The 25904-nt window shown below is 39.4% G+C and overlaps 1 protein-coding gene across 1 annotated transcript in view; it reads left to right on the plus strand.

The window, feature by feature from the left end:
* znf536 (zinc finger protein 536) overlaps nt 1–25904 on the plus strand; it is a 319313-nt gene that overhangs the window by 46190 nt on the left and 247219 nt on the right. The window lies entirely within an intron of this gene.

Genomic DNA, 25904 nt, shown 5'->3' on the forward strand with positions numbered 1-25904 from the left:
GTGTAGGCTTACAGCATTTAAACCACATTTTCACTTACACACACACATGCACGTACACATGCACACACACACACACACACACACACACACACACACACACACACATACATTCATAGTTGTTTGTGCTCCAATTACATATTTATGTTAGTCAAGCTGAGCAGAAGGCAAAGCGGAGGCACGTCAGTAAGTTTAGCAGGTGGGGGCCGATTGGTATCAACTCCCAGAGGCTGAGAGAAGATAGACACATAGACTGAACCTTTTCCTCGCGCTAGAACACACACACACCTCTCAACTTACACCTCTAGCGCTTCCGCTTCGGAGAGAGAGAGAGCAGAAAGGGGAAGGAGACAAGTCGAAGCGGCCTAGTCTTTTCAGAGGCAGAGTGAATGTGTACATTGAGTGCTGAAAGTGGAATGAGATAGATGATGAATTTGCTTGATTCATTAGCATGATGAATGAGCGAGTGTTATCAGGCAGAGAGCAGAATCAGAGGCTGACTGATGTGTGTGTTAGGGATGCTAGAAAGAGAGTCAGGCCCTCAGGTCGTTGACATTTAGAAACCCCAGGGACCGGGCTGCCCTAGAGCCCAAAACACAGCGCGGGGAGTCAAACTCATATGCACACACATCATCCACAAACTTTATCAGGGGATCCAGTTTTTAACATCATTCACACATAATTTAATAGGGAAAAAATATGCTTCTAAATTAGGGGTTTTCAAACTGGGGTCGGGGGACCCCCAGGGGGCCGTAAGGGAATGCTAAGGGGACCATGGAAAAGTTTTGAGAAAAAACATTTCAAAAATGTAAGTAAATTAAAACATGAGCAAAAAAAAAAACAAGATTAAAGTAAATAAATTGTTTTAAATAATACATCAACAGTGTAGTACTATAGTGACTAGAAATTACATGACATTTTAAATTTCGATTTCATCATCTCACACATTTTTATTTGCCATCGACCCATTCACTCACCCTCTGTCTCTCCCATTTTTTCTCTGTTGGAGGATTATAAATCAAAGTAATCAGGGACTGTTTAATTTCCATGGAAAAGTTGAGATAAATAATAATAATAAAAAACATTAAACTAATAATAATTAAAAAAAATAATAAAAATGATTTTAATTGATAATATATCAACAGCATAGTACTACAATAAGTTTAAACAAACAAACAAACAAACAAAATCAGTAATGTAACAACAGAAAATGTCTCAGGTTACATATGTAACCCGGTTCCCTGAGAGGGGAACGAGACACCACATCATGGCTTGACGCTATGGAAAACACTTTGCGTGAGCCGGTGTCTGAAGCGCGTTTACACACGGCAATCTGCGATTGGCTGAGGGTGATGACGTAGTGACGTAGCGTTGTATGTCATAGTAATCATTAATAGACGCTATGCCAGAGTGGCGCCAGATTAATATTGTCGGAAGCAGGCGTGGCCAGGGGCATGGCAGGCCAATGCGGCAGCTCGTTCCCCTGAAGAAGATGCGTATACGTGGCTAGGGGCATGGCAGGCTGACACAGCGGCTTGTTCCTCTCTAAGGGAAGCATGTTACATACATAACCTGAGACGTTCCCTTTCTAATGGAACTCAACGCTGCGTCATGGCTTGATGATATGGGGAATTTAATGCCAACGTTGCCACGCCACTGGACAATGCCTGCCCCACAAGGCTGTGTTTCGGCACTGGATTAGACTGGATTAATTCTGAAGGACCTGAGGCCCTGGGGTTGAATCCATGTACAGACCAGCCTGCCACAGCACAAACATCTTGCAATGGTGCACCCCTAGCAAGAGCTCTGGATGACGCGATACTCCTAGTGGAGTGGGTCCTAACTCCTAGAGGTAAAGCCATTCTGCGCGCCTCATAGGAGAGGGAGGTTGTGTCAGTGATCCAGTGCGATTTGATTTGCATTCCCTCTATTGCGGCCACCAAAGCAGACCAGGAGCTTAGAGGTCTTACGCCACTGGTCTGAGCGGTGGATGTAGATCCTCAAAGCACGGACTGGGCATAACTATTGCAGACTTTCTTGCTCTTGCTTAGCAAGTGATCTGTTTTCGTCAGGTCACTCTACATTGAGCTTGGCCATAGCATGATTCACAACCTCAAGCAGCTCCTCAAATGTGACTGACTAAGAGGGCTGCTCTTCTAACACACCTGCCTGTCTGTATGCATCTAACCCCTAAGAATCAGATACAGACAACATGAGTTCTTCGTTCTGGTCCAAACAAATCTTAGCGCGAGCCTCAAGATCCAGAACAGGGTCCTTGGAATCGGTAGAAAGGGCTCGACCACCAATCTCTCACTCCCTGTCCACCAACTCTATCTGTGAACCCCATGACCAAAGTCGCTGAGCCATGGGACCCGACACATGGGGTGCAGGAGCTTGGCTCTCATCAAATAGAGCCAAGCGTCATCAGAGCTTGTGGAGATAAAACTTGTCGCAATGAAAAATAATCGCAGCCTTTGCGATTTCTTAATCGCGATGTGCCAAATCGGTTTAAGTGTGATTACATGTAAATTGCGATTTATCGTGCAGCCCAACTCCTCACCCATACAGATTACACACGTTGTGTGAGTCGTTGCCCGTAATGTATCGCGGACACGCCGTCACACATCTTCTGAACTTATTTCCTGACATGGTGGAATTTAACTCCTATCTTTGTCAAACACACACAAATCAGCAAACACGTGCCCAAACATGCGACTTCTGAAAACAAAGAAGCTGGCGACTGACTGGCATGGTGTCTATTTATGATTTCGGTGCTGTACTATGCTATTTCACTATTTTGCTACATCATCACACTCAGCCAATCGCTGATTGGCGTGTGTAAACACATGCTTTAGACACCGGCTCACTCAAAGCGTTCCTAAAGCATCAAGCCAAGACGCTTTGAGGGAACAAATATGTTCCAAATAATATTTTACATAATTATAATATTAATTTTAATTTGGATATTAGTATAAATTGGTTCTTTATACATGGAAATATATAGCTGCCTTTTAAATTTAAATCAAAAGATCGAAAACTTGTGTTCATAATAACAATAAAAAATCCCTAATAGCGTCTTAAGCAGTCACAAATGAGCGCAATGTGCTGTTTATGGCCTGGTGCCATTTTTTTGAGAGCATTGAATACAATTAAGAGAAAAATAATCTATGCTTCAATGACTCGTGGCTTTTCACATTGTTAGTATTAGTGTCAGATTTATTGTTTTATTATTTGAAAAACTTTCTGAGTTGCTTGTGGTCACTGGCTACTAATATTATAAGATGTACTTATGTCCTCCATTAAGTGTTGAAGCTCTGTTGTTGCATATGTCTCAGTCTCCTCCTCATGCAGCTGATCGGTACTCTACAGTAAAGCACATGGTTTTTTTAGACTGTCGCTTGTCATCTTTACCGCTAATTATATAGAGAAGTATGGAGATTTGGATCATTAGCAATGCTAATAGTAGCATCCAGTGAAACAGACACACCTGGATTGGGGTGAGACAGCTGGGGTAGCTATGGATTATAGATACAGGTGCACTATTCAACAAGCCTGCCAGTTTTAGACGAATGTTAAAGTATGTACTTTAAACTAAACAAAGATGCTAAAACTGGTCCCTTTTCACGCCCAGGGTGAAGTTCAAAGTTCTCAGAGGGGTTATCACTGGATTTTAACACATATTCAGTTATGTGTTTATAACTGTTCTGAATGAGTTTGATAGGACTTTTCGATTTTTAAATAAGCTGCATTCAGCTATTTATTTTTATTTTTATTATCTTGTGTAATCTGTTTTTGCTCAGACCTTGATACATCCACGTAAACAGCAAACATTTGCATCTCATTTGGTGCACTACATTTGATATGTATACTACTGTTCAAAGGTTTGAGGTCAGTAAAAAAAGATTTTTGGTTACACTTTATTTTAAGGTGTCATCATTACAGTGTAATTATATATTTAAGTACTGAGTAATATGAAGCAACTACATGTACTTATAGGGTTAGGGTTAGGCATAGGGTTTGGTTGAGGGTTAGTTGCATGTAATTATGCATATTTTACTGTTATTACTATGGTAAGTACATGTAACATAGGAACAAGGACACGGTCAAATAAAGTGTTACCAATTTTTTTTGTTGTATTTTGTATTTATGTTGGTGTCTGCAAAAGATTACACAAGAAAGTGCAAAATAATTTTATATTTGGTGACGTTTGTGTTAAACACTATTGCTACTAAAAAGCTATCTAATGACAATGGATATAGTGCTAGCAAAGATACAGTTTTACAATTTAATTTAATGTTGTTATGCATGTGATATGTTTTTTTAATATAATATTTAACAAAATGCATAATATTTCAATATTTGGTGACATTCGTGTTAAACACTTTGTTTGTGAGTATTGCTACTAAAAACACACTAATGACATTAGTGCTGTATTCGAGATATAGTTGTACAATATATATTTTTTGAGCGTAATGTATTTGTCAACATTTTATGATATTTCTAAGAACAAGAAAATGCTAAATAATTTAATATTTGGTGACATTAATGTTAAACACTTGTGAGTATTACTAAGAAGCTAACTAATGACACTACATAGTGCTGCTGTCAGCCTAGTTCGTCTTGGCGGGATATTAATCCAAACACAGTCGGTTATATCTTAAGTGAATGTACACAGTCGGGAAATGAAATTGCATACACGTCAACATATATGATCTGTGCATTAGGCCTTAGCATAAATGCAGGCAAAGTGAATTGTGACAGTTTTTTCTTGCAGAGAGGCAGTTTGACAAACAACAGGTCTCAGAGGAGTTGCATATGGCAAGCTGTGGTACACATGCAGGCACCTGCACAAGTGGCTGGGTAGAGATTCCTTTGACTAGTAGCAGGGCACATCCAGTGTCTGTTTACAGTAATGGCTCTTTTATGGTGGCAGGATGCTGGCTGCAGCAGTCAGGGCCAGGGGCACTACTCTCTCTCTCTCTCTCTTTCTCTTTTTCTCCTTCAATGATAAATGGTCCTATCGCTGGTTTAAATTATTTCCTACAGATCTCATTTAGGGCCTTGAAGAAGAGATCCACCCTGTTTATTCATTTCACATTTGCACCCTGCTTCAATATCTTTGTCTATGCCTGCAAAGAATCCCCCCCCCCCCACACCCCCATTCTCAAGAAAAGGAGGGGAAAAAAGCAATTTGCCCAATGTACATAAAATGATGCTCTCACAGTTTTGATAACCTGCATAAATTATAAAGCGTAATTAAATATTATACCCTGTGAGTTGCCAAGGAGAAAGACAGAACGAGGGAGAGACAGATAGAAAGAGAAGATGAATGGAGGAAAAAAAGGAAGGGGAAAAAGATAGAGGAGAGAGAGACAGCTGTGTGTTGTGTCTTCTTCTAATAATTGTTCTTATTGATTCTTCCTTAAGGTGAAATGGTTTAAAGATAACAATAGCATGGAAGGTAAGAGCAGATATCAGAGCGTGGCGCCGTGGTTTTGTTTGGCTCACATAAATCAGAAGGGCTTTTGGCATTGTGAGATTGCCGCAGAGGTGGCCCATATATTTAAATGGAGTATTAAAAATTTAAATTGTTCAGCACATGGAAGGCGTGGATGTGTCTCTTGCGAGCACGCGATTGACCCAAAAATATATTCAAATTACCACAGCTAAACAGCATCTGCTCCACCCAGTGTGTGTGTGGTGTGTGTGTGTGTGTTGTTTTGTTTGTATGCGGGAAAGAGAGCGTGAATGAACTCTTTAAGCGTAAAAAGAACATATCCTGAGCTCAGCAAAGAAGAATCACTGATTCAGAGATATGTTCTGGTGACTTTTCAGTTCTCTCTAAGATTACAGGCTGCAGGGAGGCGACCTACAAGTTGTTGTTGCAGTAGATTACACCTTATATGCACATTATACCACCTATATTAGTCTTTATGATAGCTCAACTGGTAGAGCATGGCGCTAGCAATGCAGAGGTTGTAGGTTTGATTCCTAGGGAACATGTGCTGACAAAATATGCACCTTGTAAGTTGCTTTGTATACACTACCTTTTAAAAGTTTGGGGTCAGTAAGATTTTTATAAAATAAATTAATACTTTTATTCGGTAAGGATGCATCAAGTTGATCAAAAGTGACATGAAAGACTTTTACATCCTTAATCTATTTAACATAAATGCTGTTCTTTTGAACTTTCTATTCTATTAATATTTCCCAATATTACTGTTTTAACTGTATTTGATCAAGTAAATGCAGCCTTGGTGAGCATAAGAGACTTCAAAAAACATTTTTTTTTTTTAAATCGTACCAACCCCTAACTTGTTTCTGCCAGCTGGTAAATGTAAAAGTATGAGCCTGGCTCATAAATATTAATTGGGTGATGTTACATTAGCCTAATAGTCGTAACTGCTTTGCTGAAAAGCAGGTACAGTATGTGGCTATATTAGAATTGCTGATAACATTGACTGCTGATGCAAACATTTGGCAGAGGATTTTATCTGGCAAAACTAAGCTTAAAAATAATTGTTATTGCCCAAAAAGTGGAGTTAGAAATGTCTAAGCATAACTAAGTCCCATAGCACCGCACCAATCTGAGGTGGCATTAATGGCTGGTTGGAGTAAAGAAAGATGACATGGTTCTCTCTCTGTGGATCGTCCTCGGCTCCTGCTAGCGATCTCCTGCCATCATGGTTTCCCACATTTAACACCCAGCTCACAAGCCAGGGTGTGTGGGTGTCAATCCACGTCACTGTGTGAGAGTATGTGTTTTCTGTAAGGGTGATGTGGGGAAAAGCAGTGAGTAACAGTGTGTAATATGGTTTTGTAGATACATGAATCTGCTCCGTGGGTGTGTGTGACAAAAGATGTCCAGACGTGTTTACAGTGTGCCTCAAAATATGTTTGCCATTAAAGGACGCTTTATCTTTGGGTGAAATGGTTTAAAAACTGTAAGAAAATTACTCTCAATGAAATCATCATTTACTCACCATCATGTCTTGACAAATTAATATGACTGCCCTCTGTCAGAGGAACAAAAAATGAGATATTATGTTCTGTGTCCTATATTCTAAAACTTTGCTTTGAATGAGGACATGTCTAAAATGCAAGTAGTTATTCACTAAGAAATAGCATTTTCATGGAACAGAAAATCATATGGGTTTAGGACAACAGGAGGATGAGTAAATGATGTCATGTCTCATTTGTCAGAACACATGGGCTAACTGGCGCTTGGCCTCCGATTTAACACTGTATAATTTTAAGTTTCATTTCAACTCGTAGAGTTCAATTACAGTCAGCTACATCAGTCAGATATGTAACCATTCAACTAGAGAAGCACTAAGGTGCTTTCGAAAGGGTTTTTATTACTTAAGTATATTTAGTCTGTGGCATATAGTTCTTGGTTACAATAATATGTGTTTAAGTCCACAATTAATGGAACACACCATAAGCATACTTGTACAGTGTTCTCATTGGGTCAGCTGTGTAAGACTTGAGAAATTAGAAAATGCTGGGCAGTCTGGTTGAAGAACAACCACTCCCTAAGTAAACAAAGGACCTTTCTGGAAATTAACATTTGAACTCTCTCTTGTGAAATTAGCATCACCATTTGAGTCGCAAGTCTCACCTAAGCATCATCCTAATCTACATCTCTTTCCCTTGACCCCCCATTCCCCCGTTCCTTCTCTCTCTCATGCTGAGATCACCTGAAATTCCCCCAAAAATCTATATGGTTTAATGTGAACAATTATCATACAACACTATACATGTTTGGTATCATTTGGAATGTCTCAGTGCGACTGGTACAAATGTATCATCCCCAAAGCAGTAAAACAAAAGGTAATAAAGTTTTTAAGAGTTTAGAGATATCTTGCTTACAGAGGAGGGTGGGTCCTCCAGGCAAATGGCATCCTGCCCTCAAAAGGTGTAAATTCTGAATGGAAATTTCCATTGTTAGCAAATGTTTCCATGTGAAAGAAGTTTATTTCTCGGTCTGAGTACTTAAAGAAATGCAACAAGAGGCTCAGAGTGATTTGTAATGAGATCTGCCCATAATGCTGAGTGTCTTCCAGACACTCAGCATTTTGGATTTCTTGAGTCAGGTACATCTTTTACTCTTTATGAGTGTATTTGATGTTATTGTATTGATTATCTTTGAACTGATTATGAAATTGGCATGATACATTTACCTGACATAATAAATTGTTATGTTTTAATTTGTTCTGAATTAATCTGAAATTATTTACTTTAGTAGATTACCGTTGTATCCATTGCTGGCATGACCAAACCAAAGCTACTATCAGATAAGTATATTGGTTGGCTTATATCTGTAGTAGTGGTCGTGCCCTCTGTCTAAAGAAAACGTTACTTTAATTCAAGTGTATACAACCGAGGGGACTATACAAAAATATCTTTGATTGTGTAAGCGTGAATGCGACCGTCTAAGATATTAGCCAATTACCTCTGTTTAGTGACCCAAAGCTGGCGAGTTTGTGATTGTGGGTCCTAATTTTTCACAGATGAACATAACTTTTTTAAATTCTGAAGCCTAAATGCAGTCACCAGAAGTAAAAAGCTAAAGGTAGGTTATAAACGAACTACACCACGGTCCCACGACTTCAACGTCACCATTACTAAGCTCCCGGTAACTCTTTCAGTTTTTATCTAAAAACATTTTCCCAGAACGTTTGAGTTAGAATATTTTATAAGAGCACAATTATATGCATGATGAGGCTGTAAAAGCAGACTGATCTACAGCGTGATGACGTTTTATGTCCCTAACAGTCTATAGTCCCATTTAGCTACTTGTTAGCAACCGCCTTTTTCAAGACACATAACTGCTTCAAAAAAATCACGAGTGGGGTAATACTAATGTATTTTATGTCATAGAATAAAACATGAAAGTGTCTTGAGCTTGTCTTCACCACAGACCTTATTTCAGCCATTTAACCAAAACCCCATTCAAAAAACCCATTGACTTCAGGACAATGGAACCGGAAGTGCGAAAATGCTAACTCGTTTCCTTGTTTTGGCCTACAAAGTGATGTCATACCACTCTATAGAATGTGCGTAAAACAAAACAGTACTCTGTATTTAGTATTCTATACTAGAATACTAGGCGGTCAAGAATACAGGGCACCAAAGTACACTAATGTTCAAAAGTTTACAGTCAGTATTATATATTTTATTCTTTTTTTTTTTTTTCTTGTTTTAAAGCTACACTGTGTGATTTTTACCCCCATCTAGCGGTGAAATTGTATATGACTACCCAGTGAATATTTGTTTCTGTTCCTCTCAATTCCGAGGGCGTTTTAACTCCTACGGTGGCCGTATTATTCCAAGATTAACATGGCTTCCAGTTATCGACTTCGTCCATGACAATAATAAACAATACGTCTAAAATGAATAAAACTACAGGACAGATGTCAGGAGGTAAACGTCACCCTTGGAATCGGCTATCCCAGCATAATCAGATTAGGCTAACGTTACAATGTGTACAAAGTAAAAGCAATTAAAAATAACTAAAATTTACCTTGTCCTTTTTTTTATATAGCTTAAAAAATTGCGCCTTTAAAACTATTCATCACCTGTGATCCGTCGCAGCCATAGACTGTAAAAAAATGATTTTTTTTATGCAGCACAGATTTATGTTACAAGGTAAACAATACTTTTTCACCATTGACGCGAGGATGAAGTTATACTAGAGGTCGTTCTGGCGTTATGCACAACCATGCTATGGTTAGACAAGCAACTATAAAACTTCGAATTTACACAAATGAATTACAACAGGCTGAATTACCTGTCGAGAAGAAAGCAGGCAACCTCGGCGTCCGTTTTAAAATCTTTTCTCCTCATGAGCTCTTTCCATCTGGGAAAAGTTACTCCAATATTGACTATGGTCTTGCTGATTTGTCTGTCGCGTTGACGTTTTAATTCTCTCTTTCAAGTGTGAGTACACACACACACACACACACACACACCACACTATCTTTCAAATCTGCCGGCACTCGCGAGCTCGCGAGTAATCTCCCCCTCGCATTCATTACGGTGTCACTGAGTGAAAAACGCGAAAAAGGCGAAACTTGAATTTACAGGTATGTCCCTCTTTGGCTAATGTAGTTTCAAGATGGAGGGGCAACATGGCGACCGGCATTCGAACCCCTTACCCGTATGCACTTTCAATGGCAGATTATAAACTTAAGAGAATACTTTATTACTTGAAAGAAGTAAATATACATTAATGAGCACATATATTTTTGAAAGAACTAAGTGTTTTTTGCTAAGAATCAACTAAAAAAGTTACACAGTGTAGCTTTAAATAAATTAATACTACTATTCTAGCCTGATGTCGTCATACTCAGATTCTAGTCAGAATATGAGTCTGATACTGCTCCATTGGGCTGTAATTATGGGGCGCGTTTCAACCGAACCAGGAAAGAAAATGCCTCTGCACTCAATTGGATAGACCCACAACCAATCAGAGCAACAGAGTAAGTGACTCAACTGCACGCACTCTGGAAAGAAGTAGAAGAAGAAGATGAGTGTAAACGATCTTTGCCGGTGTTGTAAAAATAATTTAAGGATACACGGAGTACTTACCAACACGATCATCATTTTTGAGAGAAATAGTAAAGGTAAATGTATATACGAACAAGTTCTCTGTTTAGGACTAGAATTCGACAATACAGCAAACAAATCTCATCGCAACCCAAGCGCTCTTTGGTGACGTGGATGATTACGTTACTGTTGATCATCTGTCCATCATCGTATAAAGCCCGCCCTGATAATTTGATTGGTCCGAACAGCTCTGGTTCGAGCATAGTTGCTCCACAACGGATCAAGTCCAGACAGAACTTCCCGACCTCAAATGTTGTGGGCGGGGCTAAGTTCAGCTGGCATCCAGGCTTCTACTATTCAGCAAGGGTACATTAAATTGATCAAAAGTGACAGTAAATACTTTTATAATGTTAATAATTCTATTTCAAATAAATGCTATTTTTTAACAACGTTTCTAACATTGATGATAATAATAATAATAATAGTAAATGTTTCCTGAGCAGCAAATTAGCATATTAGAATGCTTTCTGATGGATCATGTGACACTGAAGCATAACAGATGTCTTTTAAAAACAAAAAAACCTTTGCCAATCCCAAACTTTTGATTTGTACTGTAGGTCCCCCTCCCCTCCCCTCCCCTCCCCTCCCCTCCCCTCCCCTCCCCTCCCCCATCCTTTTTACAATATATATATTTTTTTTCTTATCTTAGTATATATAATATGCAAGTGCTCAGAACTTCTGTTAACCAAAGCAAATTCACACAAGGCAATGCCATAGAAAAGCTGATGATATTCTCCTGTCTTCTGTGCGTTTATTCAAATTTTACAGACGGGGGACTTTTTCCAGTTCAGCACCTCAAAACACTCCAGTGTGAGAAAAACACATTATGCCCGTGTTATTATACAATTCATCACCAATAATAGATTTGTTTACGGGGCCCTGACGCAATACGCTCACAGCGCTGCTTTTCCAAAATAATAATGATAATAGTAATAATAACCCAAATGTTGGGGAGAGGCTTGGGAGAGCATGTGCGTTCACTGAGGGGGGGAGGAGGGGGTTGGTGGAGAAAAGAAGGTACTGGGACATTTTCAAAAGAGTGTTTCGAAAGCAGCAGAGTGAGGCCTGATAGGTGTGTTTAGCATAGTGATTAAATGACGTAGGCCAGTAAAGGTTGTAGATCCAAACACCACTGGACTATCACTATCATGCCCTTGAGAAGGCATTAAACATCAATGTGTTACATGTACACTGTTCCTGTAATGGACTCTTTTCACATTTCCAAGGTTCTCAGCGGTGAATGGAAGACGACAGCAAATATCATTTTTATAGTTGCATTTGCTCTAAAAGCAAAAGAAAAAAAACTGCGATAGCTTTTCCATGACTATCCAGAAGAGAGGAAAAATATAGACAGAAGAGAGAAAGATATCAAATTTGTCATCACTCCCTCAATCGTTGTATTAGAAATAAACTTGCAACAGTGTTAATAAAAAAAAAAAATCATTAACTTCCAGGGTAATATAACACAAAGTATTGCGCTATAAATGTGTATTAATAAAAAATAAGAAAATTTTATATATATATATGTATATGTATGAAAAGGGAAAAGGGTCCACATGTGTTCATTTTAAACAGTTTTTAACTGTCATAGATTTTGTCTTCTGACGAAAATGTCCTAAATGCAATCATAAAAATGTAATGCCATGTTCATTCATTTCAATATTTATAATATTTGTCCTATTATTTGTGTATGTGTGTGTGTGTGTGTGTGTGTGTGTGTGTGTGTATGTATAAATTATTTTAATATACAGTCTTTCTACAATTGTCTTCTAAAAACATTGTTAGTGCAATTTATTGCACTGTTACCATTTTCTCATCAAATGAGCATGGCACATTTATTTTTTGCCTCCAAACATCAACAGTAATTTTGCTGATGAGGTTAACAATGAATATGCGCATGGCACATCGCTCTGGATACAAGCATCTGCTAAATGACTAGTTCCTGTTGGTCATTTGGTTGGCTTTGAGAGTTGACAGTCAGAAGTGCACACAGACACACATACACACATTTCTACTTGTACACATTAAATACAGTTTATCTTGCATGCTTTCAGTTGTGTAAAAAAAAGACCAGTCAAACCACACACACACACACACACACTTCCACACAAAGCTCCTTGGAGGAGACTCTGGCAGTGATATGAATCTCTTAAAACCCTCCCTTGGTCTTTTGTCTCTGTTGAATAAATCAGCGCTTTAGCCTGACTTTAGCAGTTTAGCGGCGGGTAATTTCAGCACATTCGCCCCTCCTGCTCTCCTCCGAGGCCTTAAATGAGTTCTCAAGCTGCCGTTGAACATAGCATAGCGTGTTTAAAAGATCACAGGGCGATTAGCTACTCCTCTGTGCTCATGTCTAAGAGCGCTCGCCCGTGCCTTTAAACAGACTCCACTCATTCCTGAAATCCTGCAGCACTGTACCACTCTAACTGCCCTGTACTGCCTCACAGGGAAGATATAGCTTTCCCCATGAGCCTCTGTGTGTGAGAGATTGGTAAAACAGCCCGTCTCCACTGTGTGTTGACAGACGTGTAAGAGCTCTTGTAGCTCTGCCGTCAGTTTTGAAGGCTTGCCTCACAGTGACATAATCAGCTATGACAAGCTCATCAACTCAGAACTCCACCTGCTGCTCACACACACACACACACACGCACACACACGCACACACACACACGCACACAGACCACATGTGCATGTGGATGGATTGGCCAACAGTATCTTCATTTGCAGAGTGAATATATGGAATTATAGACATGACTGTGAGGTTTAGATGCAGGGCAGAGCAGTTTGGAAATATATTGTTATAGAAAATAAACCTTTTTCCATATATATTCATATGTGTATAAACATTTATAGGTTATTATTATTATTTCAGTCTTCGAGGTTTAAATACATTTATTTAGTTAGTACACCAGTGATCACTATGGATTTTTGATGTAAGATAAAGAGCAGCTTTTACATTTTGATAAAAAAAAAAAGTTTTGAGTGACATGAGGGTGGGTAGATGATTTTCTATATAAAGCAAATGTTCTACAGAAGGTGTGACTCAATTGGATGGACCAAATTTAGACTTGTGAATGTTCTGCCACAGCAAGAAATAAATAGTACATTTATTAAAGATTTAATTATTTATTAAATTTTAAAATGTATAATTGTCTCCTTTTTTAGAGGTGTCATTAAAAATCCACTTTGCTCAAAAATCTGAAGGAGCTGTTTACCTTTTAATCTTTTACATGGTCACATTTTTATCACCTAGTGGCAGTTAACACAGTGTCACACATTTGATTTCAAGGTGCACTCAGTAATTAGTTTTTTTTTTTTTTTATTACACAAAGAAATTAAAAGAAAAATTTAAAGTGATGTACATTCACATGAGAAGACTGTCAAATCCGTAGCTTGACCGTTGAAATCACATGACCAGCTAAATACTGCTTGGTTTATCTCTGTAATCATGCTTGTTTGTGGACAGTTCCACTTTCTGAATAAATTAATTATGGCTCACTGCAAATAGAGCATTTCTACATGGTCATTGGACGCATGATGCTACTTTCACAACGCTAGGTGTCAGTACAAGACCAAGACAACTGCCATATCGGCCAGAGCAACATAAACAAAAATTTACCGAATATGCATCTTTACGATTTATGTGACCCTGGACCACAAAATCGTCGTATGGGTCAATTTTTTTAAATTGAGATTTATACATCATCTGAAAGCTGAATGTATAAGCTTTCCACTGATGTATGGTTTGTTAGGATAGGACAATATTTTAAAATCTGGAGCCTGAGGGTGCAAAAAAATCTAAATATTGAGAAAATCGCCTTTAAAGTTGTCCATTTCTGTTGGCGCTTTTGCTGCATCCACTCACAAAAAGATTTTTTTGATATATTTAAGGTAGGACATTTACTAAATATCTTCATGGATCATGATCTTTACTTAATATCCTAATGATTTTTGGCATAAAAGAAAAATCGATAATTTTGACCCATACAATGTTTTGTTGGCTATTGCTACAAATATACCCCGTGCGACTTATGACTGGTTTTGTGGTCCAGGGTCACATATCTGTAGACCATTTTAAATGAGGAAGGATGTTTGCTGATAATCTGTCTAACATTTGCCCCTAATCTCTTTAACTCATTGAAGCCACATTCAAAAGCCACTATATCTAAGTGAAGGTCTTTTGATGCCATCGTTTTTCCTTCAATGGCACATTTACTGTGCTTTGATGTTTCTTTAGGACACCATTTGTGTTATATTATTACTTCCTCCACATTATTACCGTCCCATTCATAAATGTTTCCTCAGTAAGTCAGAGGGAAGCACACTTGTCTCTCGGTGTGTTTTGCTGTGTTTGACAGCCACACTCAGCTCATTCACTCTCTGTAACCTGATTTCACGGCTGCAAGTACACCATGCCCTGCGGCCTGAAGGGAGCTCTCACCTGTGTGTGTGAGAGAGAGATGAGTCCACACATTTGATGTGATGTAATGACGGCTGTGGCAGAATGTACTGTAGCAGGAGAGTGTGAGTGTGTGTGTGTGTTTGTGTGCGGCCACCATATGTGGCCAGGTGCTGTTCCCGATCCCACCTGTCCTCAGCATTACCATAATCAATTTAACAGGACAGATTAATAATCAAATATTCAGATGATGATTGCTTTTGGACTTAAGCTAATCTCTTAATGCCAGTGACCGTCCTATTCTGTTTTATCAGCCTGTTGCTGTGGCTGTCGCACACGTGTGTACGTAGAAAACGCTTTTGAGGTAGTCTTTGCATCGTATGTGCTTGTGTGTCTGTATTTTTTTGGCAGTATACCACAAGTCGAATTGCTTTCCTTTTTCTTTTTCACAGCCCTTAGGTGCGTGCGTGTTTTGTGCGATTTTGTATAAATCTCTCAGAGCACATCAGTTATGCTTATGAATGCAAAAACAGCTCATTGACTCTGAATTGTTTTCTTAGCAGTTTGGTTAGGAATATAAATAGCATTGCATCTATAGCAGACCCCGAACCGCTATTCATTCAGACTTGTGTGTTTTTGTTTGCACGTATGTGAAAGAGTTAAACGGAGGAGCTAAGAGAGAGAGACATCTCTTAGCGAGGCATTATCAAATGTTTTCACTTGAAAAATCCAGTGCGCCTTTCAGCTTTGAGTGGAAAAGAACATGTTCTGACTCTCACCCTGCCCGCTGGAATTAGTCAAAAGACCATTTTTAGTAATAAATTATGCATTGAAACAAAGAGATAGCCTCTTTTTTTGTTCCCTGTGCGCACGGGCCGCCTTGGCAAATGCCTTTAAAAAAATCTTTAAAATTGTCCATTCAACTCAAACTTACTGAGTGTAGCAAAAATGTCAAAGGCATAAAGTCAGCGAAGATTGAATAAAATAATGGGAGGAGACAGATTAGTCATGCAGAGAGCCCACACAGTCTTTCAGGCCGGCACAATACCACTTTTTATAAGCGCTCTATCTACACAATGGCGCCGTTCAATATATCGAGGATGATACATGGTCAGACGTGTAATCTCCCTTTGATTCCTTGCACTCATTCATTCTGGAACCTTTTCAGGACTGACACTGATGAGCTCCAGGCTCCTGCGGCTCTCCGCACAGCCGGCAACCTTCTTTAAGAGTTCATTATGTAGGAACATGGAGGATAGGTGTCTTCCTCCTCGACCCCTCCTTTCGCCGGGCTACTATCTGATGCCGTGCCATTCCCTCGTCATTCGTCGTGGACGTTAACGACGGGCCCATCGGTGGATCGTCGGCGGTGACGGAACATTAGGTGCCACAGGCTTTTGGGTGAAGATGGAGTAAGCGAACACTCCACTCAGAATAACACGAATCAATCAATCCAACCCGGCCTTCGAAATATTCCAAGATGGAGTCATTTCATACATGACAGAACTCAGACGGAAGACCGACGGGCGCATTGATTACATATGGGGGATCGTTCATGCCCTATACATACCCGTTCCGGCTAAGCGTTTACCATGTGTGTGTGTGTCTCGTGGTGTTCGGATGATGGAGGAGGGGGAGGAGTGAATCAGTTTCCCTGGGAGACAGTGGGCTGAATTACTGACGGGTTTGTGCACCACTTAACCTAATCTAGCATATGATTATGAGACTCAGTCAGGGGCGCCTCCCTCATACGCTTCAGTGCCAGCCTCCTTCTGCCTGCCGGGTGTGGCATACACACACACACACACACACACACACACACACACACACACACACACACACACACACACACACACACACACACACACACACACACACTCACTCACTCACTCACTCTCTCTCTTCCTAAAAATAAACCTCACCTCCTGTATAAGCGGCAGTATTTGAGCCTACCTGAGCAGAGTGAATGAGGGCCGCTAAATATTATGACTGCCTTTTGTCCTGCAATAATTGATTCCCTCACCCTGCACATGCATATATATATATATATATATATATATATATATATATATACACACACACACATACACATACATACACACACACGTGCGCACACTGCCATTTACTTCTTCCGCGCTGTTCATTTTACAAATTCTATAACCTTTTAGAATTTCTTTCTGTGGAGAAGATTGCTGCCTGGCCTCAGATTCATTATGGTGATTGAATCCTCTTCAATAGAAAACTGTTTAAAGAAGAGAGTGGGAGAGAGCGAGAGAGAGAGAGAGAATGAAGGTAACATGGGTTAAAAGCTTGTCTGGGTGACATAATTCACCTCCACTGAGGCAAACAATCACATCGTATTGTGACCTTCATATGATAGAAAAAAAGGGCACTTTTTTTCTGCCTCCCTCTATCATCTCTCACCCATCCCTTCATCTTCCACCGTTTTTTTGTCTTTGGCATCACGGGCTATTTTGGATTACAGATTAAATATCTAATTACGATCACTTTGCGGTGAGGAATATACTGTAGCGTAAGCCCTCGCTTTAATCATGAACGCAGTTTAAAATCACCCTTGTGTACAGTGGTAGATGATATACATATATAATTCTCTCTCCTCCTCTACCCTCCCTCTCTTTCTCTCCACTTTCCTTTTTTACACTCATAGCACCTGGACCTACACTATTCATCATGTGGATGACTCCGAACATGAATTAGTTTTCTTTTTTTATGTCAGAGATGAGAGGGCCAGATGGTATAAAATAAAAAAGGCGAAAAAGGAAAAAAAAGTGGGGAATGAGAAAGAGAAAGAATCGAGGACATAGTCTGCACTCTATGTTATCGTAGAGGCACATGCTAGCGCGGGATTAGGCTGGATTTTTAATGCTGTTTCGTTCTGAATTATAGCTTTTCACATGCCCTCCTTTGTCATTTCTTTATACTTCAAACAAGAAATGGTCCAATTCTAATTAGTCGATATAATTGCTGCTGGATGAAGCGCCGCCAATCGGACCCCAAACTCCTGCAAGGTGGAGTGGTTTTGTTCTTCTCTCGTCTTTTCAATGACTGTCTGTTTTTCCCCCTATCCTCTCTCATTTTTCCCTTCTTTTTGTGTTATTTTTTCCCTCCTTTTTTTGAAAAAAGCCCTCTTGAGAGGTCCTGAGGTTACTGTCACGTTATTAGTGCATCACTTGTAGGCAATTACAAGCCCCTCCACATCAATGTACCTGCTGCACGGCTTACTTTATGAGGGACAAGTGCCAACACGACTGATCTGTTTTTCACCATGATTGTGCTGTTCACAGTCTTATCATTTTAGATTTGTATATTTCTGTCTCTATTTAAAAAAAAAAACAAAAAAAAACTTGTGATCATGAAAGTTTGCATTTTTGAGGCCCTTGCATTTTATTGTTTTTGCCATGTTTTTTTCATTGTTATTTTTTAATTTTCTCTTTTAGAGAACTCACCTGTTTTTAAAACTTTTCATGAAACTTTGCAGACACATCAGACCTGCGAAAAATGTAAAAGTTATGCAGTGCTTTGGCTTGGTCGAGGGGCTCTATAGTGCCCCCAAATGCAGGCTGTGGTCAGGATAAAGTTGACCGATGTGCACGAAATTTGGTATGGTCATTGATGACATCATACAGGACAAATTTCACTTGGTTTTATCTGACTCCACCCAACAGAAAGTCAGCCATCTGGGATGTGTGATTTTTACATTGTAAGCACTTGATGGCCTTTCCATGGCTAAAAAACTCATGAAAGTTAACAGATACATTTATCTTAGGACATATTTTGGTTTGATACTGTAATTCTCGAGAGACATGCCTCATCGGCTCCACAGCGCCACCTAGTTCGAAAATGCATATTTGGTCCCTTTGGAATGCATGAAAACTCATAGAAGCTTAGCAACGTTTAGCAATTCTTTGGTCATTAGTTTTGGGTGTGGCCAGTGGATTCCATAGTGCCCCCTAACATTTTCAAATTTATTTATCGCTTTGGTTGCCACAGATTTTGTCTGATATTCACAAAATTTAGTAGGGACAACATGCCAAAGAAACTTCCTAATAACTTTCATTAGCTCTTCCCAACAGGAAGTCAGCCATTTTGGATTGTTTGAAAATGGCATGAAAGACTCTTCTTAGGGGATTTATGTAAGTGGCACCAAACTTCAATACAATCATGCCAAGACACTGAAGATGCTGAATTGCGAAGATATTTTTGATATCTCGAACAGTGTTGCCTAGGCGACGCTATAAAGAAATATAAAAAATGGGAAATACGGAGTGTCTCACGTCATCTGCGTGCTTCATGTGATTTACTTCAGATTGGACACATATATTTGGCTCTGTGGGCTGATCACATTGATGTGGCTAGTGTGGGTCATGGTTGTAGTGCCACCAACTGGCATAAGGAAGTAGGGTATTTTTAACAAATTTTGAAATATCCCTTTGTACTCTTTCACTAAATTGCTTCATATGTTTCTATAATAATGTCAACAAAGTGCTGATTTCAAATTATTAAGGGATTTTAGATATCTTAAATACTGTTACTATGGCAACTCATCAAACATTATTATCTTTTTTATGTTTAGTCATGTCTTTTTGAGGTACTTGTCATGTAATTTTTGTGATCATTAGCACACTCATCAGAGTCATCTCCTATTTATGGCTTGGCAAAGGTTCATTCATGGACGTGCAGATGGGGCTCTATAGCGCCATCTAGAAAATGGGCATGTTCAAGAACTCAGTTGCACATCTCTTTTCAGCTACGGTCACCAAGCTTACATAAATATCATCAAGCCGGGCAACTTTAACACCACAGACATTAACTCCGCCTAACAGGATGTCGGCCTTTTTTTTTTTTTTTTTTGTAAAATCACTAAATTGGAAAATGATTTTTGATATCCTGAATGGTGTTCCATGGCAATATGATAAAGTAACGTAAATAAATAAATAAAAAAAAAACTTAAACAGGAAGTGTCTCATATCTCCTGCATACATTTTGTGATTTACATGACGCAAATGTTTGTAATTTTAGGCTGATCACATTGTTGCTATTGTGGGTCATGGATGTAGCATCACCAACTGGAAGCATAAAGTGTTGCATTTACAACAGTCTTGGAAAAAAATCCATTTACATTTACACATATAGCAAAAACGGTGGTTACAAGTTATTTTAATGTGTCCCTTTTACAGTGTAATTATACATTTAAGTACTGAGTAATATTAATTAACTTCATGCATTTACTAGAGGGTTAGGGTAGGATTAGCAAATTTTAGGAAAAAATGTTTGACATTTCTAATCGTAAACACAGCCATGTTGAAGATTGCAGTACTGTTTTTCATTTATGTTATGGCAGTCCACTCTGCTTATTGTTTTTCGAGAATGGTCCACTCCTGTTTGTCATTGTGCACTAAACTTCACGCCAATAAATCATCAGGAATATTGCTGACTTGTGCGCGTCTCAAGCGCCCTTTACGTTCGTCCTAATGCCTGTTAGTTGTCCGTGGATTTGCCCATATTTGGTGTTTAAAATTGAAACGTCTTTAGACATGGAAAATCGATTTTACAATCGATTCAATGAACACTTATGTCTCAAAAGTCGAACATGATAAAAGTGACAGCCCTAGTGAGACATCAGTAATGTTTAACTTGTTTCTCAATACGTAGGTCTGGCATACTACCTTGATACGGTGCTGAATATTTTATGCAAATTTTTTATTTATATGTTTGATTTCCATATTTCCGTATTTTGATTCATATACTTTATACTTAGAATGTAAGCAAAGAACATTGTCAAAACCTCTATTTAATGTTATCTTGTTTTGTTTAGTAGCCTAATGTTCAGATTTTGTAAATCACTGAAATAAACATGTTGTTATCTTTATCAGAAGAAAAAAAAAAAAAATTGATTCTCAATTTACCCAGAATCGTGCAGCTCTTAGGCATACAATCCATAACTGTAATTGTTTTAGCTGTTATTGTTTTCATATACAGTATTTTGAGACATAAATGCACTCTGACCCCAAAACTCAGAACTGATGATGTTTGAGCGTCCATCATCAATTGTGCCTATGCTGTGCCTCAAAAGCACTGATGCCAAGCCCCCTTTTACCCAGTTGTTCAGTTTGTCCTGGCTATGGATTGGAATATGGTGCAAGGACCCTTCATCCCCCTGTGACAGGGGGACCCCTTGTTTATTTTGTTCTTAGATTTTTTGTCATTTGAATTGGCAGAAAGTAGAGTTACAGGGAGAAGAGGAATGAATGGGACCATGAAATTATCCCATTGCTTGTATGTGCACTTTGGCTCAAAATATGAAGGTATGTGTGCAAACTGCTTGGCCACAGCTCCGGGGGAAACTTCTACATTAAGCTGCATGGATTTTTTGCCTGGTTATTTGTCCACCATGGAGGATGTTAGAAGTGGCCATTTAGAGCCTAAGCCCAACATATTTTTGTAGAGATGCACTGAAATTTCGGGTACCCAAAAATTTAGGCAGAAACACTTATTTTCGGTTTCGGGCTAAAATGGTTTTGGAGGGGTGAAATCAGTTACCTAAACAGACGCTTAATTAGTGCTTCTCCGATTTCACGTTTTGACTGTGTTCAGCATCTATTTTGTGCACAACGGGGATAAGCTACAACAGGTTAAACATGTCAAGCGGACACTTGCTCTGGATTGACAAATGTAATTTTGTCGATTTTAATCGGTAATGATATGGTTTCTTAAATCTAAAATATTTAGTTTGCGCTGTTTTCTGTTGATGTGCAGCGTGAACAAAACTTCTCTAAACATTTGAAGCGTGCCTGCCATCCAAAACTGTAAAAAAATTCAAAGTTGAGTTAACTTAAAATAAAATAAAGCAACTGGCTGCAAAGCATTTTTGAGTTTATACAACTTCAGTGGTTGAAGTTGTGCCAGATCATATATGAAAGTTCCATAAAACTACTGGTTCAAGTTTGTTAAAAGATGAATAAGCGGTTAAGTGAACTACCAGTCTAACATACTGTAAAAAAAAATGTCAGCACAACTCATGTATGTAGTTCTGAATTTCACTAAACTCCAAAAAGCTGTGGTTAGTGGGACCCTTAGTTTTAGCTAAAGATTTACTTCATATAGATGTACCAGTGTAACATATACAGTGAATGTAAGCGTGTACTGTATATATTTGTTTATACAATGGTTCTTTCTGGTTCTCGAATCTGATTGGATGAGAGCCTTTTCCAGCCGTGCAATATTTGCGCAGTAACAGCACTCTAACCGTTTCACCGTTTGCATCACTCTGCTTGCAGCAACTGTCATGGCGGTCGAGCAAATCCACCATATTTAGACCTCAAATATGTGACTAATATATAATCATAGTGCCTATTTTACGATCTGTTGAGACACTTTCGCAGATGCGAGCTCCAGGCCGGCCGTTCAGTGCTCATGTACCCGCAGAGAACAGCGTCATCTCGGCCAGTCCTTCAGGAATTTGCCGCTGGCTCTTATGTAGATAGTGGTTAAACATGAGATACAATTAATTTGGGGTATATCAAACGGCCAATCTTTGGTCTTAATCTATTACGTGTTCCATAGCCGCGGGAACATATTTTATCGGGGGGTGCTGGGGGTGGGGCTTAATGGGTGGGGCGGTGCTATGGTAGAGTATTTTAAATAAAATCTTAATATTAAACTGCCCAAACAAAAAGATGAACATACAAATGAATGAGTACAGAGTTATGTGAGAACGCTCAGAACTCATGATGCATTTTAAAAAGCACAGCACACAAATCTGCATATTACCTTATGATACTCACTCAGGAGTGCCGGTTCACACAGAAAGCATAATCTTTCAAAGCGAAAACGCAAGACGCCAAACACGGGCAGTGGAAAGGGGGAAAAACGCAAGGTCTCGCGGTGCGTTTTAGTTGAACTTATTTTAACTTGAGTGCTGCATTTTAGGAATGCTGTGTCATGCGCGAGACTCGAGCACAACAGTTAAACACCAGTAGTGCGTTCACACTGAAAAACAATGTAAAAGTAGCAGAGTGGAATGGAAAACCGCGTTCTGTGTGAACAGCCCCTAATGCCGATGAATGCTTTAATCAATACATCTATATTTAGTTTTTTCACATGCATTAAATGAGTGTCAAATCAGTTCTGAGATGCTGGTCCTCAACCATTGTCACATCACTCACTCCATGCGAGATCGGCTTATTGCCTTATTCATATATTAATCTCTGTTAGAGTCATAAAACCCTATTCGACAACATATAAAAACTAAATAATCTTTAGAGTAATTTTATAAAGGTAGAAGGTGTTCTTAAAAAACAGGTTGAAAAACAAAAAGTTATTTAAAGTCATGTCATCTTAAATTCCAATGTAGTGAAACAGCTGTCGTCAGGGGGTGCTGCAACACCCTCAGCACCCCTAGTTCCCGCGGCCATGTTCCAGAGCAAATCGATTTCGTCATCGTCGAATCATCGTCTCTCTAGGCAGCCTAGGCTCTGAGATCTGCACACAAAAACAACTGCGCTCATCACCACTCAAAACCAAAATAAATAGTGTTCCAACCAATCACCGACAGGGACAGGTGTTGTGAGGTTTTCGCGTGCAGCCGTCATAGGCAGCCGTGCACGAGCGCAAAACCTCACAACACCTGCCCCTGTTGGTGATCTCAGAGGCTGCCTAGAGAGACGCGTTTTTTTGACGGCTTGCTTATGGGGCGGGCAGCTAGCGGATCATTAGGAAAGATTAGATGAATGTGATAATTTGTGTTTGGGCCTGAAATCGCTGATACAACCTTTAACTGTGTTTATGTCCTATTGTCTTTTATAATGGCTGTTGTTGTTAATTTAAATATTGTTATTCAATAAATATTATTCTATATCAATAACATGCCGTATTTGGTATTGGGAAAGGGTGATATGGACTTCAGTGAAAGTTACATTATTACGCCATTAGATGGCAGCAAAGACTGTCTTTATGATTGAGTCAGAACAAGTTAGTTGTTTTAGCACTCATGGGAAGGACAAAGACGAACATAGCGCTTTCCTCAGCGAACATTCAAACTGATTTTTTGGTATTATGGACATCGACCTAAGAATGAATGCTATATCAGATGCAGGTAATACACTCGTTTAGTCGATATCTCTCATAATGCCATAATACTGTACTTTACATAATACAACAAGCATCAATGAAGCGACTACGTTATCAATGAAACGTCAATGCATCAATGATATGTTACTTTGTTACTAGCTCTAAAGTGACGTTTTAGAATAACAGAGGCTTGGGCTCAACTGTCAAACTGTCAACTTGAGATTTGAATCCATGGCGGAAGAAAGTAGTTCTGCACAAAAGAGGGTTGTAACAACAACACTCCTTTGTTGTTTCTTATTTGTGTGCCGTCATACTGTTTTATAAATGCAATATCACACTCGTAGCCGTGCAATATGGCTGTATATCAGCACGCTGTGATTACCTATGGCCGAATCACAGCCATGCTGATATACAGCCATATCGCACTGCTACGAGTGTGATATTGCTCATATAACATATATGCAAGCGTTCTGTATTCACCGGATGATGTCCTCATACGCACAGAGGCCCGGGTAAACCTCAAAAATCCACTTTCCACAGTTTGTATTGTGCACTGTCTGATTCGACAGGCATGGTTGTGTGACTCTGTGCCGATCCTGATGTCAAACCTGTCATGTCAGACAAGTTGAGCTGACTGGCAGGAGGAAGTAGATAGGATCCAGCCCTCGTTACAAACGTCTTTCCGGTCCATCCACAATGTCGGACCCACCAGCGCAGAGCGCTCATAGTCAGACCGGTGCCGTCACACCATCAATCATCATTATAAATCCCGCATCGTCCCTGCTACATTAACTTGGCGACCTCCGCACCCTGTCTCAATTAAACATCTGATGAATATACGGCTCATCTACGCGGACTGTCAACCACCCGTCAGTCAGCCTCCGACGAGAATGCGCCTTTATTTTTGGACCGGATGCCAATAACGGCTCTGGGACTTAAACAAAAACATCTTCCTTCAAAGTTATTGTGAGCGGGAGGAGATAAACACTAAAGGGGGTTAAGGCAGGCTTTGGCAGGGAAAGAACGGGCCAACAGAGACCCAGAGCCCCAAATCAGGAAAGTTTTGAAGCATTGTTTTGAATCTTAACAAGAGGACTGAGACATGCAAAAATAATTTGCTGTCTTTTTCTTTTTTCCCCGGATTTGCATTCTATGTATCAACGCATGTAAATAGCATCTTAACACTTGATGCTATTTTGAAAAGCATTCGGCCCCTGAGGATTTCTAGTGAGTGAAGCAATTTATCCACGAACAGGTGCATTTTTAATGCTTTTATACAATCAAATGAGCATTTTATATACAGACACTAGTGTTTCTCTGTCTTCCTTTTTGATTGCTGCACTCCTTTTATTCTTATTTTGAATTGATGTAGCCTTTCTAATTAAACTTGGAGAGAGATGTTAATTACCTAACAAGGTCACCTTTTTCTGCCACCATATTCAGCATTGCTCTCCTATACTCTTCTTCTCCCCTGTTCCACAGCCTAAAGGAGATTTGAAGAGCGGTGTTAATTGCCTCTCTGTGATCCCATTTCAACTTTTGCATCTAACTCTTCAAGTGCCATATTTAGACTATAAAGGAGGATTATTGGTATGTTGTGCTATTCTGTGCTCCTGTACCTCACACAGTGTGTCCAGTCATCACAATCTGCTGCTTTTTATGGCAACTCCTAAGATGCAAAGAGAGCGTGTGAGAGAGAATGGGGTGGGATATGGAGCATGATGGTTGTTGTAAAAGTTGTCAGCTGTAGAAGCATGCAGCTGGTGGGCTTGTATGGTGGGAGGATGTAACATGGGTGAGATATGGT

The sequence above is a fragment of the Squalius cephalus genome (assembly GCF_949319135.1).
Source record: "Squalius cephalus genome assembly, chromosome: 3".
Classification (NCBI taxonomy): domain Eukaryota; kingdom Metazoa; phylum Chordata; class Actinopteri; order Cypriniformes; family Leuciscidae; genus Squalius; species Squalius cephalus.